A 20,372-nucleotide genomic window follows, 5' to 3' on the forward strand; every position below is an offset into this window, starting at 1 on the left:
CAAAGGGAACAGGTCTTGGATAATGTCTCATTTCCACATAGTAATGTTTTCTGAGGGGAACCACACTTTACCCGTTTTCATTAGGACCTATTGTTTACTTACTACAGTTAAGTGTTTAGATTAATTTCACAGATATTTGAAGAATTAATATCATCTGATTCTTTAGAGGTACAGCATGACAGAGAACCAGATTGTTCCTCCCTGATCCATCCACAGACATGACTTGGATGCATGGATCTCACACATCTTTTTGGTGAGGGATAGGGATCAAATACCTCTAGGTACAGTTTTTCCTCTGTCCATTCCTCGATCCTTTGGATTGCTCTTTGTGCATGGGTGAGTTGTTAAAACTGGGCAGGCAGTGAACTTGAAAAGGTCAGGATTAGAACCTAAGAATAAATGCCTAGCAGTTCTTTTCTCAGTCCAGTAGACAAGCCTCACTCATTCTCTTTATTTCTTTAAATATTCATGTATCTCTAAACAGTTAAAACATTTGTGTATGGATGGATATTCTATGTACTGCTGGAAAAAATTGTCAAAGATAGAAAACAAAAGGGATCAAAGAATAAAACTTTGAGGCATCCCGGTCCATAACATGCATGTAAATATGATTCTTCCTCACACAAAATAGGTTTCTTATCTGTAAAGTAATTCTAAAACCAATCAAAAAACCCTGTGGGAAAAGTCTGTTTCTTTTGCCTTAATCAAAGACCAAATCACAGACCTTATCAATTTACAGACATGGCCTGAAACAAATGGCCCTTTTTGTTGAGAGCATTTTTTGGCTGTCATTAGCATTTTTGCTGGCCATATATGACTGCTTATTCACATAGTAGCATATTATAAGTGTCACAGACAACCTTCAGCCGTGCTGTTGCAATCAAATGATAAAGTCAGTGTAAAGCTGTATTGCTTGAGCGGGGGGGGGGAAAGGAACTTTCCTTAGGAGTTTGTTCTTGGAGAACTTTGCCTTAACTGGTGTTTATGTAAGCATTAACCTTAATGATTTTTCTATTAAAATCCCTTTATGTACAAAATCTATTCCTAAAGCAACTGTAAATTACGATATAATTTATCAGTGTGGCACTGGCTGTCTGCTTATTTTCCTCTTAAATGAAATAACTCACTTCCCCTGCCTAAAGCCCTCACAAACTGTGTAGGGCCAGGAAAGATATTTATTGATGCTCTTCCTCTTACCTGGATCTAATAATGTTGTATTTTATCTTTAAAATCAATTCCTTTGTGCACTGTCAGAGAAATAATTTCTACAAAGTTGGTAAGATCTCTACCCAAGTTATTTCTTAATTTTTTTTGATAAAATATATAAATTCTAGATAATGTTAATTATGTCTATGCTTTTGGGGCATGGAATTTCTTAAATGATTTCTTCCAGTGTTCTTAATTTTACATTTTTTTTTAAAAATATGACTCTCTTACTTATCAACTCTAACTTCAATCCCTTTTCTATAACATGCTGAAAGTCAACTAGCAAAAATAAGAACAAACAAACAAGCAGACAAAATCAGGCCATGACAATAATCTTAATTAGTCTAACTTACCATTACACCAATTAGTGAGAATGTTTTTTTTTTCTTATTAACATTCACAACATCATTACTAAATCAACTACTACTCAACTACTCCTCCACTAATAACATTGGGAATGTACGGCAGAATGAATGTATTACAATTTTTATTTTCATATACTACAATCAGGGGGACAGTCTTCCCCCAACATAGGCGCCTGTGTTCCAATTGTGTTTTTCTTTCCATTCTCCTTTGAGCTAATTCACTGTAATTAATTGTAACTAAACCTATGGCTTAAAGTTTAAAAAGTGGTTAACAGTGATTACTATTCTTTTTTCAAAATATATATTTTGGAGGGACATATAGTAAAAATATAGACAAAGCTAGGTTAATAATCCATGCGGCATAATACTAACGATCATGATCTACACTCAAGTGTTTCAAAACACATTATATTCCAAAGGGAAGAAACGTTATTAAAAAAAAAAGTTCATATATATATATATATATATATATATATATGAACTTTTTTTTATATATATATATATATAATTGTGTTTTTCTATGTGGTTTACAACAGGTAGTCACATGACCAAATGTCTGTGTAGTATATTTATCTATTGAAAAGCTGGCTTTCAAAGGAAGAAATGACAGTTAAGTGACCAACTCGTACTGGCTTTCATTGGCAATTGGCACCTAACTGCCAGTTATGCTATAGAAAATGGTCCCCAAAGAAACTTGTCAACTTTTTCATAGAAATGATAGATCTGATGATTTCTGTGGAAATATGCCGATTTACCTTACCTAAAAATCTGGCCCAGCGTCCCATATTTTACAATTGCTGATGCTTCAGATGCCAGAGTCAAACCCCATTAAGACTAATGGGAGTTATTCTATTGACTCCAATATGTTTTAGATCAGGACCCAGGTAAACTTTTATTATCGCCAGTAATAGTAGCAAATGAAGAGGAGATTCCATTTTGTTTCACAAATTCCTAATAGGTACATTTAACCGCATGGTTAGCAATGATAACATATCATTTACATGAAAGTTATTTTTTTCATGACCTTTATTGCTATTTATCAGTGATAAAATTATTTGTGATAATATCCAGGAGAGTCAGCATTTAGAATCCATGAAAACATCTGCGGTTACAATACCAAATAGTGTATGATAACTATAATGGAAGGACATCATCTTATTACTGTCTAATTTATCCTACCTCTGTCCTTTCTAATTTGAAAATAATATTGTTAATAATAAAAAAATAGCTATTAGCCTTATTCATTCTTCTCTATTTTTCTTTTCCAGCTTTTTATTATTTCTATTCCACTTTCTCTCAGCACTTATCCTCTTTCAGTCTGTTGCTGCTTTTCAGTTTGTCTTCACTGCAGAGTTAACTCTGCTGTTTCCTCTAACCTGGCTTCTGTCCACACAATACCCTCTCATTTGATTGTGGTGGTGCTTTAGGTATGTCTCCACAGCAAGTGGCAGCCCACAGCAGGGAGTCTCAGACAAAGTTGGGCTCATGGTATGGCACTAAAAATAGTAGTGTAGATGTTTGGACTCAGACGCTGAAACCTGGGGCAGGAGTGGGCGGTAGAACCTGAGCTCCAGCCTAAGCTGTAATGTCTAAACAGTTGTTTTTAGTGCCATGGCACAAGCCAAAGTCTGTTGATGTGGGCTCTGAGACTTACTGAAATGGGCTGTGTAGACCATACCCTTACACTTGAGCTAGCTGGCCCATCTGGGGTACAGGCTAAAGCCTAAGGCCTGGTCTACACTAGGACTTTAATTCGAATTTAGCAGCGTTAATTCGAATTAACCGTGCACCCGTCCACACCAGGAAGCCATTTAATTCGACCTAGAGGGCTCTTTAGTTCGAATTCGGTACTCCACCCCGACGAGGGGAGTAGCGCTAAATTCGACATGGCTATGTCGAATTAGGCTAGGTGTGGATGCAAATCGAACTTACTAGCTCCGGGAGCTATCCCACACTGCACCACTCTGTTGACGCTCTGGACAGCAGTCCGAGCTCAGATGTTCTGATCAGCCATACAGGAAAAACCCCGGGAAAATTTGAATTCCTTTTCCTGTCTGGCCAGTTTGAATCTCATTTCCTGTGTGGACATCGTGGTGAGCTCAGCAGCACTGGCAGCGATGCAGAGCTCTCCAGCAGAGGAGTCCATGCAATCTCAGAGTAGAAAGAGGGCCCCAGCATGGACTGACCAGGAAGTCTTGGATCTGATCGCTGTGTGGGGCGATGAGTCTGTGCTTTCGGAGCTGCGCTCCAAAAAACGGAATGCAAAGACCTACGAGAAGGTCTCCAAAGCCATGGCACTCAGAGGATACAGCCGGGATGCAACGCAGTGCCGCGTGAAAATCAAGGACCTGAGACAAGGCTACCAAAAAATCAAAGCGGCAAACGGACGCTCCGGAGCCCAGCCCCAGACATGCCGCTTCTACGAGGCACTGCATGCCATTTTGGGTGGGTCTGCCAACACTGCCCCACCAGTGACCGTGGACTCTGAGGATGGGATAGTGTCGAGGGGCAGTTTCTCGGCGATGTTCGCCGATGGGGAAGATGAGGAAGGGTTTGTGGAGGACGAGGCAGGCGACAGCGGTTACAATACTGCTTTCCCCGACAGCCAGGATCTCTTCATCACCCTCACAGAGATCCCCTACCAACCCTCCCCAGCCGTTAACCGAATCAGGAAAAGGATCAGTCGGTAAGTGCTATAAACATGTAAACATTTATTTTTTAACAAAACAGGAATAAAAACTATATAAAAAGAAGGTCAATGCATATAGGGATCGAACAGAAATCCTCTTGGGACAGTTCTACGAAGCTCTCTGAGAGGTACTCGAAAAGCCTCCGCAGGAGGTTCCTGGGGAGAGGTGCCTTGTTGGGTACTCCGTGGAAGCACACTCTTCCACGCCAGGCCATCCTGAGGTATAATGGGAGCATCGCCTCGACCAGCATGGCAGCATAGGGCCCTGGTCTGTGCAGGGATTCACGCAGCATTCGCTCTCTGTTTCTCCTGGAGACCCACCTCAGGGTGATCTCGCTCAGCGACTGCTGCATCTAATTAGGGGAATTACTTTAATGTTACTATTGTGAATGCTTGACTTTTCCTTTGCATAACAATGACCGTCGTTTAACAGCCACGTGTTGTAGGCTGCAGAGGAAAAGCATACAGGGATCTTTCCCGGGGACAGCCGCGAGGGGCTGGAACAGGATCAGACTTTATGCTTTCCAGATTGCCTGCAGCAGGAGGGCACTGCTATCCATTAACTGTTAAGCAGCCTAAAGTTTACGGCTTACCAGGCCTGGCTGCTACACGGATTCTGCTGTCCTGCCCCGCTTGTCCGATCTCCAGTGCAAGACCCCAGGCAATGAAAGCGAATGCCAAAAATTCGAACTTGTCCTGAGAGCACATGAGATTAGGTGCCCTGTATGGTCTTGTTCACAGAAACTGAGTAGACTGTGTTCAGTGTTCGCAAACATGTATCTTTGGAAGGAAATCACTTCCTTTTTCCCATCACACAGCTGCGGCTCTTTCCCGAACTGCCCCGGCATCCCCCTCACAGAGGCTGGCGCAGATTAGGCGGTGAAAGAAAAAGACTCGGGACAAGATGTTCGCTGAACTGATGGCCTGCTCCAGAGCCGAGGCGGCCCAGCAGAGCCAGTGGAGGGAGACCCTCTCTCAGCAGCAGCGCTCACACAGCGAACGGGAGGACAGGTGGCGGCAGGAAGACCAGCAGGCGACTCAAACGCTGCTTGGACTAATGAGGGAGCAAACGGACACGCTCCGGCGCCTTGTGGATGTTCTGCAGGACCGCAGGGAGGAGCAGAGAGCCCCCCGAACTGTATCTGCAACCGCCCTCCCCCGCCACAAAGTCCTGTCCCCCCCTCACCCAAAATCACAAGAAGGAGGGGCGCTAGGGGCCGTGAAAACTGTCACTCCACCCCAGCAGAGCGCTCATGTACCAAACAGCTCTCATTCCCTAAAGTATGAGAATTGCTTCCCTTCCTGGCTCACCCGATCCCAAATCCCAGTTTCATCCCCCAACTGTGTAGTTGAGTATTAAAAATAGTTTGCTGTTCATTACTGTTTCCGTCATGTTTCTTTGCAGAAGACTTTGTGTGAAGGGGGGGGAGGGGTTTGTTAATTGCATAGGACAGCCACCATTAACAGGGTACAGACATGGGGGCAGGATCAACAGCAGGTCACACACAGAGTGCAGTCACTAGGCACCCGGGTCACTGTGGGAGGTGTCTGCTGCCCCAGGTCAGTCTGGGAGGTGTATGCTGCCCCAGGGTCTGAGCGCCTGGCATCCACAAATGGCAAGGCAGGCTGCCCGTACCATGTCCTTCCACCCTAGCCATGAACCTCTCCGATGCCCTGAGCCCCAGCCAGATCCATCATCCCCCCACACCTACTCACCCTTCCCACACACCCCTCACCCCTTCCTGCAAACCCACCCCTTCCTGCACACCCTCCTGTAACCGTCCTCCCCCCAGAGACCGCTGTAGGAGCAGGAGCCTGTCAGTCCTCGAGTGTAGAAGCGGTCTGTACATCACTGCACACCGTACCCACCACAGTCTGCGTCCCTGTTTGAACCCTTTAACGTGAATTCGTTAGTAAAGAAAACTTTGTGAATTAAAAATGTTCCAATAACTTTATTTTAAAACGTCTGTTGGAAGGGGGGAAACCTGGGGAACGGGGTATGTAACCGCTGAAAAAAGTGAATAGTAAGTGAAACAGGGGCAGGTTCAGCTTCTCTCTAAAGAGACTGGACAGTCATAGGTTACCCTGCTCTCTGAGGAACCTAGCTTTCAAAGCCTCCCAGATGCACAGCGCTTCCCGCTGGGCTCTTCTAATGGCATGGGTGTCTGGCTGAGCGTAATCAGCAGCCAGGCGATTTGCCTCAACCTCCCATCCCGCCATATAGGTCTCCTCCTTGCTCTCACAGAGATTGTGGAGCACACAGCAAGCTGCAATAACAATGGGGATATTGGTTTCGCTGAGATCCGAGCGAGTCAGTAAGCTCCTCCATCTCCCCTTGAGATGTCCGAAAACACACTCCACCACCATTCTGCACTTGCTCAGCCGGTAGTTGAAGAGCTCCTTGTCCCTGTCCAGGGCGCCTGTATAGGGCTTCATGAGCCAGGGCATTAGCGGGTAGGCTGGGTCCCCGAGGATCACTGTAGGCATCTCCACATCCCCAACAGTTATTTTGTGGTCCGGGAAGAAACTACCTTCCTGCAGGCGTCTAAACAGACCAGAGTTCCTGAAAACACGCACGTCATGAACCTTGCCCGGCCACCCAATGTAGATGTTGGTAAAACGTCCCCTATGGTCCACCAGTGCTTGCAGCACCATTGAAAAGTAGCCCTTTCGGTTAATATACTGGCTGGCCTGGTGGGCCGGTCCCAGGATAGGGATGTGAGTGCCATCTATAGCCCCACCGCAGTTTGGGAATCCCATCGTGGCGAAGCCATCTATGATGACCTGGACGTTTCCCAGGGTCACTACCTTTGAGAGCAGTAGGTCAACGATTGCGTGGGCTACTTGCATCACAGCAACCCCCACGGTAGATTTGCCGACGCCAAAGTGGTTCGCTACTGACCAGTAGCTGTCTGGCATGGCAAGTTTCCAGAGGGCTATGGCCACTCGCTTCTGCACAGTCAGGGCTGCTCGCATCCGGGTGTCCTGGCGCTTCAGGGCAGGGGCCAGCAAGTCACACAGTTCAAGGAAAGTGCCCTTACGCATCCTGAAGTTTCGCAGCCACTGTGATTCATCCCAGACCTGCAGCACTATGCGGTCCCACCAGTCTGTGCTTGTTTCCCGGGCCCAGAATCGCCGTCCCATAGCATGAACGTGACCCATTGCCACCATGATCTCCGCGGCGCGGGATCCCATGCTTTCTGAGAGGTCTGTGCCACTCTGACACTTCATGTCCTCACCGCGCTGCCGGAGCCTCCTCGCCCGATTTCTCAGCAGCTGACTGTGGAAGAGGTGGACGATAAGGTGCGAGGAGTTGACAACGGCCATAAGTGCAGCGATGATCGCAGCGGGCTCCATGCTCGCAGTGCTGTGGCGTCCACGCTGTCACTGACCAGAAAAGTGCGGTAACAGATTTCCCGCCGGCGCTTTCAGGGAGAGAGGGCGGGAGTGACGGTTGAATGACAACAGTTACCCAAAACCACCCTCGACACATTATTCCCCCAGCAGGCATTGGGGGCTCTACCCAGCATTCCAATGGGCAGCGGGGACTGCGGGAACTGTGGGATAGCTTCCCACAGTGCACCGCTTCCAAAGTCGACGCTTGCCCCGTTAGTGTGGACTCACAAAGTCGAATTAGTGTCCTTAGTGTGGATACACAAATTCGAATTCATAAGGTCGAATCCACAAATTCGACCTAAGTTAAATCGAACTACTCTTGTAGTGTAGACATACCCTAAGTGAGGCTTACGTTTGGACTGGTAACCTTCCCACTTTGCACTGTGAATGCAGGCTAAACCACTTGAGTGCTGAGACCTCCAATGCTTTCTCCCTATTCCCCCATGTGTCCAGATGGATAGAGAAGTGCTTCTACAATTCATTGGGAATGAATCACAATGGGGCTCAGCTTACAATGTTAAGTATTAAGGGACATGAACACAGAAGTCCTAGAGTCTCTGATGAGTGAGTTCAGCACCCGTCTGGATGCAGCTGAGTGGAAACCATTAGAGAATAGCTTTGCTGTGTGGCTGCTCACACCTGAGCTAGGCCAAACTGGGTGTTCATAGACAGACAGTGATCACCTGAATTAACTCTGCAGTGAAAATATACCATTTGTTATGAAGTAATCAGCACAAGGGGAATGGCAAGAGAACTGAGACAGATGCTCTAACCTGAATTGAAGGCAGGGAAAGCTGCAGATTGGGGTATAATGATTTCACCTGGCTACTCCAGTACTCCAGCAAAAGTGTCTACCAGCAAAAAAGGAGGAAGTCAGGACAAGATACGTCTAGTACAAGACAAGGTGAAAACAACTTTAAAAAATAAAATAAAATAAAATAGGCTTCTTGAGAGACTCTCTGTATGCACCAAAAAGGGAAAATAAAGAGTTCAGACATTATTTATAATTAACTGTTTTTCACTTTATGACTCATCCAAAAGATGTCAATTTCAGCAAGTCAAGCTCCAGTAGCATCATGCTGTGGCACTCACTCAGAATTATTGAGGATCAGTGACAGTTACTGAATCACATGAGTAGCAGCAAAAGCATTAGTAGGTATCTCTTCACTAAATAACAACTGTTCTTCATAACCACAAATCTTGCACAAATCAGTGTAATTACCCAACTGGACAGCTTTGAAGACACATCCTGTTGTTCAGCAAAACATTTCCGTTTGTTTCATGAGTTCAATTATGTACTGGTTAATGCCTTCTGATGCTTCTTTGATTCTTTACCTTACACCGTCATTAGAAAGAAGAATTGTTTTCAGCTTTTTGTAGCTGATTCCCCAAACAATACTGCTCACATATCTAGAGCTGCAGGCAAAATTCGATACTTAACAAATATACGAGGCTTTTTTAACACTCTGTAACAGGTTGTGCAACAAGACATGAAGCACTGAGTGCTTGTTCCTTGACAATAAGCCCAAATGACAAAATCTGCTTTTATTTACCCACTTCATTATTATTGCTTTTAAAAAAAACAGGTTTAGGATTCTAAGTCTTCAGTGGCTAAATGAACCAATGGAGTGAGATGACTTATCTGTTTGCCAGACCTTCAAGTGAAGTGTCTGAGTCACTATAGCTTTTGTTTACCCATCTTTTTTTTCCCACTTTGTTACTATTTTTTATAAGGGTTAATACACATATTACACATCTTCAATTGGGGAGGGATGAGGTTACATGAAGAAAGGGTCTTGGAATCAGCAACCAGATTTGTAGGTTCAAAATTCTACCTGTTTACTGTATAATCCTGAATAAATCTGTGCCTCAGATTACTAGACTGTAAAATAGATAGTAACATTTCTACAATAATAGGCTTTGTCCTTTATAGACAAATAAAAGACATGGCTGAGACACTCACCCTTGCTTTAGCCCCTTTATGCTGGGTATGCTCTAAAAAATTTCTCTCAGGAAAAATGCTGAGGAACTGAGTAACAAAGGAAGACAGCCACAAGGCTGTCCTCCAAGCAACCCCTTGTAAAACCTGGTGTAGGGGGCATATCGGGGCATGACTAGGGCAGGAGGGGCATAACAAGGCAGAACTTCAGCATAAAGTGTTGTGGAGATCCCAAACAGTGCTGCAGCCTGTAGAGTAGCCCAGGGAGGCTTTTATAACTTAGGCTATGTCTACATGGGAGATCTTACAGAGGCACAGCTGTACCACTGCAGCTATGCCGCTATAAGGTCTCCCATGTAGCCACTCTATGCCGGCAGGAAATTGCTGTCCTGCTGGCATAATTAAAATACCCATAATGAGTGGGGGTAGCAATGTTGGTAGGAGAGTGTCTCCTGCCAACATAGTGCTGTCCACGCCAGCGCTTTTGTCAGTGAAACTTTTGTCGATGAGGGGGGGTATTTTGTCACACTCCGACCAACAAAAGTTTTACTAATAAAATTACTCATGTAGACAAAGCCTTAGAAAGGCCCCCATGGCTAAATTACACTGGGGGTCTGTCCAATCCTCAGAACAGCCCAGAATCACAATGGTGCAAAAGAGGCATAAGTCACCTTATACCCCCCTGCACCCTCCAAGTTATGAAGTGGTAAGTGACTCAGCACAAAACCTTGCCCAAGATTTCTGTCCTGAGGACCTTACAAACTTACAACCAGGGTATACTTGGCCAAGAATCAACTCTTCTTGTGGGCTGGGCCATGGGCTGCACCCCCCCCCTTAAAGAAGGACACCCTGGACAACCCCCAGCTTGGAGGCCCTGTACAGTGGAGCTGTGAATGATGGGAGGCTGATGAGGGGAAGGCTCTGCTGTGGAAGTGAGGATCAGGGCATGGTGCACATGAGCGGGAGATAGCCAGCCAGTGGGAGCTGTCCTGGGAGAGCAAGGCCTGAGTAGGGAGATGGTGGGTAGGGAGGTGTTAGCACTGCTGTGGGGGGAGATGGTAACCAACAGGAAGGCAGGGAGCTCTGTCAGTGAAAGGGGGTCAGGCAAGGTTCTGTCCCAAGGGTTGGATTCCCCTCACCCAGCAGTCCTGGCCTTCCCCATAACCTGTGGGTCTGAGAAGCTGCCTCCACACTAAGGACCCCTTGACCAGAGCCAAACCCGTGCATCCTGCACAGGATCCTCCTCCTCTGCCCTAGTGGCTGAGCCCCTTCTGCAGGGGAGGGGCCCTGGAACTCACTGGTCATGTTGGGTTTGCCCGCTTTCTCCCCCACAAGTGCTGAATTTAGCACCATCCAGGTCCGTCTTTCCTTGTGCCGCGGGGGGGCACACATGCAAATTGAATCTCTAAAGGTAAAGGCAGAGAGCAGCAAAATAAATAAATAAATAAATAAAAAGATTGTGAATCTCTGCTCTCCAGTATAAGTGTGACTTACTGGAATACTGTGCCCAGTTCTGGTCTCCAGGCTCCAAAAAGGAGGCTGACAAAAAGCGTTTGGGAAAGAGCTACATAAATCATTCAAGATCTGGAAAACCTGCTTTAAATGAGAGCATAAAGAACATAAGAACTGCCATACTGGGTCTGACCAAAGGTCCATCCAGCCCAGTAACCTGTCTGCCGATAGTGACCAATGCCAGGTGTCCCAGAGGGAGTGAACCTAACAGGTAACAATCAAGTGCTCTCTCTCCTGCCATCCATCTCCACTCTCTGACAAACAGAGGTGAGGGACATTAATAGACTTAGCCTCCATGAATTTATCCAGTCTCTTTTAATCCCTGTTATAGTCTAGCCTTCACAATCTCCTCAAGCAAGGAGTTCCACAGGTTGACTGTGCGCTGTGTGAAGAAGAACTTCCTTTTATTTGTTTTAAACCTGCTGCCCAGTAATTTCATTTGTTGGACTCTAGTTCTTATATTATGGGAACAAGTAAATAACTTTTCCTTATTCACTTTCTCTACATCACTCATTATTCTATATACCTCTATCATATCCTCCCTTAGTCTCCTCTTTTCCAAGCTGAAAAGTCCTAGCCTCGTTAATTTCTCCTCATATGGGACCCATTCCAACCCCCTAATCATTTTAGTTGCCCTTCTCTCAACCTTTTCTAATGCCAGTATATCTTTTTTGAGATGAGATCATATCTGTACGCAGTATTCAAGATGTGGGCATACCATGGATTTATATAAGGGCAATAAGATATTCTCCGTCTTATTTTCTATCCCTTTTTTAATGATTCCTAACATCCTGTTTCGTTTTTTGACTGCCACTGCACACTGTGTCGACGTCTTCAGAGAACTATCCACGATGACTCCAAGATCTCTTTCCTGATTCATTGTAGCTAAATTAGCCCCCATCATATTGTATGTATAGTTGGGGTTATTTTTTCCAATGTGCATTACTTTACATTTATCCACATTAAATTTCATTTGCCATTTTGTTGCCCAATCACTTAGTTTTGTGAGATCTTTTTGAAGTTCTTCACAGTCTGCTTTCGTCTTAACTATCTTGAGCAGTTTAGTATCATCTGCAAACTTTGCCACCTCACTGTTTACCCCTTTCTCCAGATCATTTATGAATAAGTTGAATAGGATTCGTCCTAGGACTGACCCTTGGGGAACACCACTAGTTACCCCCTCCATTCTGAAAATTTACTATTTATTCCTACCCTTTGTTCCCTGTCTTTTAACCAGTTCTCAATCCATGAAAGGATCTTCCCTCTTATCCCATGACAACTTAATTTATATAAGAGCCTTTGGTGAGGTACCTTGTCAAAGGTTTTCTGGAAATTTAAGTACACTAGGTCCACTGGATCCCCCTTGTCCACATGTTTGTGGACCCCTTAAAAGAACTCTAATAGATTAGTAAAACATGATTTCCCTTTACAGAAACCATGTTGACTTTTGCCCAACAATCTATGTTCTTCTATGTGTCTGAAAATTTTATTCTTTACTATTGTTTCAACTAATTTGCCTGGTACTGACATTAGACTTACCTGTCTGTAATTACCAGGATCACCTCTAGAGCCCTTTTTAAATATTGGTGTTACATTAGATATCTTTCTGTCACTGAGTACATAAGCTGATTTAAAGGACAGGTTACAAACCATAGTTAATAGTTCCGCAATTTCACATTTGAGTTCTTTCAGAACTCTTCGGTGAATGCCGTCTGGTCCCAGTGACTTGTTAATGTTAAGTTTATCAATTAATTCCAAAACCTCCTCTAGTGACACTTCAATCTGTGACAATTCCTCAGATTTGTCACCTACAAAGTACGGTTCAGGTTTGGGAATCTGCCTAACATCCTCATCCGTGAAGATGCAGCAAAGAATCCTGTGGCACCTTATAGACTTTGCACTGTTTTTGCAGCATGAGAGTGGTGTGAATATTCACCTCTTCTTCGGCAAGCAAGCAGCAAAGCTTTTTTTGTCATGAGGTTGATGGATTTCCCCATAAATGCTGTGCCTTGTTGTCTGTCAAGTATCAGAGGGGGTAGCCGTGTGTGTCTAGTCTCTGTCTAAAGCAAAGAGAATCCTGTGGCACCTTATAGACTAACAGATGTTTTGCAGCATGAGCTTTCGTGGGTGAATACCCACTTCTTCGGATGCAAGCAGTGGAGAAGACCGTGAAGACTGAAGCAAAGAATTCATTTAGTTTCTCCGCAATTACTTTATCATCTTTAAGCGCTCCTTTTGTATCTCGATCATCCAGGGGCCCCACTTTTTTTTATTACCTCTTGAGTTTTTGGCTAGCTGTTCTTCAAACTCCTTTTTGGCTTTTCTTATTACATTTTTACACTTAATTTGGCAGTGTTTATGCTCCTTTCTATTTACCTCACTAGGATTTGACTTCCACTTTTTAAAAGATGCCTTTTTATCTCTCACTACTTCTTTTACATGGTTGTTAAGCCATTGTGTCTCCTTTTTAGTTCTTTTACTGCTCAATCTATTTAGTTTATCTAGTGAAGGTTCAGAGATGATGTTATCATGATCTATAATTACCTCTGGGGAGAAGAGATTTTTGATAGTAGAGGGCTCCTTAATTTAGCAGACAAAAACATAACAAGATGCAATGGCTGGAAGCTGAAGCTAGACTTATCCAGACTAGAAATAAGGTTCAAAATTTTAACAGGAAGGGTAATTAACCATTGCAACAATTTATCTATGGATGTAGTGGATTTTCTATCATTTGAAGTCTTTAAAGCAAGATTGGATGATGCTTAACTCAACCAGAAGAGGCAGTTGCATAATAATCTGCTCTTATAAACACATTGGGCTTGATTGTCTCACTAACACTGTTTTTACATTGCTGTAACTCCATTGATTTCAATTGAATTATTCTGGGTTTACATCAATGTCGGAGGAGAATCAAGTTTATTTTCTTTAATTCAGTTATATGAAAGCAGTTTCATATGTCAGTCCGAGATTATAGGGTCCTTTGTTCCCAAGACTTGTTGATTGTAGGACTGGGTGCATTCTCAAGAGTTTTGTTTCACTATATACGCATATGGTCGCAGCTCAGAATTTAAACCTTTGGATGGAATAACTCATTTGTCATCAAGTATCAGGGGGTAGCAGTGTTAGTCTGTATCAACAAAAAACAACAAGGAGTCCGGTGGCACCTTAAAGACTAACAGATTTATTGGGGCATAAGCTTTCATGGGTAAAAAACCTCAATCTGAAGAAATGAGGTTTTTTACCCACGAAAGCTTATGCCTCAATAAATCTATTAGTCTTTAAGGTGCCACCAGACTCTTCATTTGTCATCTAAATAGAATCTCTGAGTAATTCAGGTGGGATGTGAGCATACAGGAATATTCTGCAAATATAATGGTACAATTATATTTGATTTGCTTGATACAATGTATTGGCTACAAGAAAAAATATTAATACAACAGATGTAGGATGGTATTTAGATGGTGTAGGCAGGTGTAATGCCATTGAAATCAATGCCATTGCACCTACCATGGCTGAATCTGGCTCTGACGTTTCTTCTTTATAATCCTTCACTGTGAGATTGTGACTGTATAAAACTTATTTAAAATTATTCTGTTTGATTAAATACTTTACTAGTGTCTGCAATTTATAGTAGCAGTCCAGTCATTTTCTTAAACAATTTGTAAAGAAAATTGGAAAGAATGATCTTCTTCTCATATGCAGATGTCAGAACTCAATGCCCAGCTTCCATAACCGAAGGATAGCTTCTGTATGCAAGGAGGCAAAGTGCTGTAAATCTCTCTCTGGGCACTCTTCCATCACATGACTTATTGTGTGCAATGCTGCCTCACGGTCACAGTTTGGAGAGAAAACCAAGGCCAATCTGGTACGCAGCTGCAACAACTCTGGAGAAGCCATATAGTCACCTGTTGGGCCTGGACCAGGATCTACTATCAAGTGGACAAGGATGCAGGTGCAGCCAGAGGTGGACTCCTGAATTTACATCATGTGTTAGACTCTCTTTTCCACTGATGTTTCCATTCTATAAGAATGTAGTCAGCAGCTCACTGGCACTAATCATGGCAAAGGCTCAGTAGTGATCTCCAGGAGTTTTTGTGTTGCTGTAGCAAAGGGGCATTGAGAAATCAGCCAGGGTGTCACACTCCTATCTATAGGAGTGGGATTTCTCCCCGAACACAAGCAGACTTTCAAGCTGGTGCTGTGTGGTGTTTTCTTTGAGAGAATGAGGCATCAGACAACCTTAGATGTAATAGTTTGGTTTCATCTATCACAGGTCTCCAGATAGATTTAACAGTAATGACATCTTGTCAAAGGTCTGGCAGAGTTATAATTCAAGCAGCCACTAATAATATGGGCGGCTGAATTCAGCTCTGTGTTGACAAGCTGAGTGTAGTGGCTGTGCCTCTGGACCACAATTCAGCTGGAGCAAACATCAGAGCCAGTACAGATGTAAGAAGGACTGAAGGATTTTTCCAATAGTTTCATATCAAGGCAGAGATCTTAATTTTCAGGTGTTCCAGGGGAGGCTGGTATGTCAGGATATGGTTAAGCTTTACTCCCATATATATAACAATTGTTTGGAATGGCAGTAACCATTGTTGTACATTGATCAAGATGGCAAGATATTGTGTAGATGGAAAGTAGTTGCCATTGTCTCGGTTGCATTAAGAATTAGTCTCTTTTGCTGGAAGTAAGTGGTCAAAATATCCATGTCTTGGCTGAGATTCCCTTTAAATCTATGGAAATAGTTTCCAGTGTCAGCAATACATATCATCAGGATATGCATACTTATTGGCCTGCATTTCAGAGAGGTCATCTGTGTGTATATTGAATGAAAGGACAGCTAAAACTGACAGTTGTGTCAATAAGGACTGCACCAGCTTTCTTTCCTGACTCAAATGTGTTTTTTATATCTTGAGTCAGACAAAGTACTTGATCTTGGGTGCATCATCCTCTCCTGAATCCAGCCTGAACACAAGGCAGCTGAAAGAATGATAAACAGAAGGGAACAAAATCATAAAAGACAAGAAGACAGAATAAGAATCAACGATAAAGGTAAGACAAACGCTTGGAAAAGAATGATAAAGGGTATGAAGCTCTAAGTCGAGTCTTTTACTGATTCCTTTTAATGCAAATACCAAATAGCAGTATTGTTTTCTGTTAAGTATAACCCAAGCAAAATCTAGGTCATAGTCAGTTGATACTGTTCAACAAGTTGAGTGCCTGTAGTTATTGTGGGTCCAAATTTTAGACATGCCTGTCTCAATCCATATTTAGGTATCCCAAATACATATTTTGGACTAAAAATGTTAATTAATGTAAGGCACCCAACAATAAGTTATCCCTAAATGTAGATTTATGAGCCTACATTTAGGCACAAAAGTTTGTAAAAATGAGCCTTGAATTTCCTTCACATGGCATGTGTGACAATAATTCTATTAGACGTCACATTAACATTTCACAGGTATTAGCTAGCTAGTAAAACAGTCACTTCCCTGCCAACTTTTCAGCTTGATTCCTCGCCTCTATTGTCTCTCCTTCCATTCTCTACATGTCTTTTCTCTTCCTGCCCAGTGTGCCAGGGACAGCCTCAGACTCCCTCCTCTGAAAACCAGCTGATCATATTCTCTTTCAAATCTCTCCTCAAAATTGACATCTAATCTAAGGTATTTTAAAGGTGCATGCCACTGCAGTATATAAGACACTATCTTCCTCTTAGTCTTCAAATACCAATATCCTCTTTGATGGTATCCTGCTCAGTGTATTGAGTAGGCTAAATTTTACCTTCAGTTATATCCATGCAACTCTGTTAACATGTTTGGCTATGACCATGTTTATACATTTATTCTACTATTGTCAATACTACCACTATTGCTGACAACCCAGAAACTCCATATTCACAGATTCCATGACCAGAAGAGATCATTGTGATCATCTAGTCTGATCACAGGCCATAGAACTTTCCCCAAAATAATTTGTAGATCATATATTTTAGAAATACATCCACTCTTGATATTGCGTCTGCCCAGCACTCAACCATACGACCCAGCTTCAAACCTAGCTGTGGTTCTGCTTTCTTATCCAGACTGTATAAAATTTCACAGTGCTAGTGTCTCAATTTTTACCATGCAAGATTCTGACCAGCATGAAAATTTCTATTAATTCCCAGCATGGTAGAGCTTGTTTACACAAAACCTTTTCATAACCAAATTAAGGTGTTGTCCTTCAGTTATTTAAAGAACATTTGTACAAAACAGAAATACAAATAAAATATCTAGCACAATTCATAATCTGACAGGGCAGGCTTTTTTTTTATTATTATTTTTATTTTTTTTATTTTTGTTGATCCCCATAAGGCTGAAGCTAAGGAAAGGCCATGAGTTAATGTCTGTTTGTTAGAGGGCTTTCCCTTCACCCTGTCCCCTGGTTCTTGTAACGCAGACAGAAAGCAGAATACCAGAAGTCTGAAGTGTAGGTAATGAGATGTTTATTGGGGTTAGTTTCCAGCAAGCATGTGTACCGTAACTCTGATCCACACAGCCTTGTTTCCCAGTATCCCATCCCCCCCACCCCAATCCAGCAGTCATAATTTTACATGAAATACACACTCACAGTCCCCCCTTTACAATGTATAGTCATGTTCCATGCTGGGGGGTTGGGGGTCTGGGGTCTTCATCCCACCTCTTTTGTACCCCATGGGAGGGGTAAGGAGTGAGGTTGTGCTACGGTCAGGGGAAGGCATTTCACTGGCTTTTTAGTGTTTTACCTTCCCCCCAATCCCTCCCCGCCCCTCCTGACTGGTTGCTTGACCTTGCCTTGAGGTAGGAGTTGAGGCGGTCTTAAAGTGTGCGCTCGTATATTATACTCCCACCATGTCCAGCAACACTTTAACTGTTCTTATCTGTAACAAATCCATCTGGCTACACAGAAGCAACATACACAGTGTCTTTGTCCTTTGTTTACACATATTAGTAAGGATTCCTTTGTTCACATACATTAGTAAGAATGTAAAAAATTGTCACTACCACTCCTAATACTGTTGCCCTCCTGGTCCTCTTGCTGGAGTGCGGTCTGCTAAGTGGTCGTCTGCCACAGATCTGCTTTCCTCCCATTGCTTCACTGTTGTGCGCGCGTGTGTGTGAGAGAGAGAGAGATGGTTGTACAGCCAGTGAGTTGGAGTGATTGTATAAGATGTGAGAGCAGTTTCTTGCTTTGCTTCTACTTAAGGCTTTCCCAGAAAGCTGGTTACTAAATGTATAGTCCCAGGCAGAAACTAAGACAAAAGAGATGCTTTGCATTGGAGAGGAGGGAGTTTTCGAACATTTAAAGAAACAGGGAATCACATCCTCTTTCTGGCTTAAATAATGAGTCTGAGCCAATTGGAGAGGCCAGACATGTTGTCCATTTGGAAGCTTCGTAGGCAGTGTAAGCAAAAGTGTAATGGGAAGAAATTGTCTCAAATAAAATTGTACTCCATTTTGCTTATTTTGCTTTATACTCCATTTTGCTAGCTTTGAATTAGTAAGAAGAAATTGTTCTGAGTTTATTCTTTACTGATTTTGCTAATGATTGTTTTTAGAAGGAAAGAGATTTTATGGTTGTAATTGCATTATTTGCTGTTTGGTATGAGTGAAGGATGTATGGTAATTAACTGAGAAAGGACAACTGGGACAGATGGTGAAGAAGGGAGTGGAGGAGTCGAGAGGTACCAACTTTCACCCGGATGGCAGATTGACGACCCAAAGGCAAAGGCATACACCCCAAGGACAAGGTAAAGAGTGGAGCCAGAGGGACAAGATAAGAAATAGCTGCAGATAACTCTCAGGGTAGGTCTATACTTACCCGCCGGGTCGATGCGTAGAGTTCGACTTCTCGGAGTTCGAACTATCGCGTCTAATCTAGATGCGATAGTTCGAACTCCGAACGCGCTCCTGTCGACTCCGGAACTCCACCACCGCGAACAGCGGTGGCGGAGTCGACAGGGGAGCCGCGGACTTCGATCCCGCGGCGTCTGGATGGGTGAGGAGTTCGAACTAAGGTAGTTCGAGTTCAGCTACGCTATTCGCGTAGCTGAACTTGCATACCTTAGTTCGACACCCCCCCCAGTGTAGACAACCCAAATAATGCTGATTGGAGCAACCTTGAACAGCTCCGGTGTAACACAGCAAGGTCCAGAGACTTGTATGGGAGCTTATTATTATAAAAGAAGGGTGTATTGCCATGAGACTTTGGGTTTGTTCCATCGACATTGTAGCTTCAAACGCGTTCAATAGAGGCCCAGCTCCCCTCCCTCGTGTGCAGTTTCAGCTGGCCACTGGAACTGACCAATAAATACTAAGGACTAATACTAAGGACTGGTAACTATAAAATCCAGCTGCAGAACATTTTGGTGTGTATGAATGGAAGCACGTGCTGATTTTAATGCTTAAATTGTACTATCAATAAATGTGGCATATTGCCTTATCCCCTTTAAAAGACTCCGTGTGCTTCTTATAATCATAACAGCAGTGCTTATGGTGAGCCAGGGTTCACCAGCCCACACTCCTGGCAAGCTGCCAGATAGTGGCTGTAATTTGATGACTGCCTGGGAATATGTAGACCTGACTTTGGGGCCCACAATCCTTCACACTTAATAATATTACAGAACTTTACAGCATCAAATGTTCCAGGACAGAACATAACACAGTAAGATGAGAACTTCAGCCAGCAATGGACACCATCACAAAAATCAAATCCATGAGACAGGGCATCTTTACAACACCAAAAATAATTACTCAAGGCAAACTTTTAACCTCCGGTCTAAATGAAGAGAGTGAGTCTTCAGTACATCATTGGAAGATGATATAAAAAATCCATGAACATAAATGATGCTCTGCACATGTTCATTGAATTGTGGCCCAAATTAGAAGTGAGACAGCAGAAAACGCTAGAAAAAGGAAAATCTACTGCAGAAACAACAATGGCTCAGCACTTGAAGTATGTCTATAATGCAGTCATGGGGTGTGGTCAGTTTGTGTAGACATAGCTGAGCTAGCTGTAATGTAGCTTTCTTGGGTAGAGAGTAGTGAAGATGTGGCAACATGGGCTGTACCCTGAACCCTGGGTAATTACTGAAGTAACTAGTCTGCTCTGATGCCTGAGCAACCATGACTTTCTGCTACAATACCTGAACTAGCTAGATTGAACCTTGCTCAGGTATGTCTGCATGAGCTGCAATCATACCCCCATCACTGCAGCATAGACATATCTCTTCAAAAAAGGATTC

The sequence above is a fragment of the Mauremys reevesii genome, linkage group 2 (genome assembly GCF_016161935.1).
Source record: "Mauremys reevesii isolate NIE-2019 linkage group 2, ASM1616193v1, whole genome shotgun sequence".
NCBI classification, from domain to species: domain Eukaryota; kingdom Metazoa; phylum Chordata; order Testudines; family Geoemydidae; genus Mauremys; species Mauremys reevesii.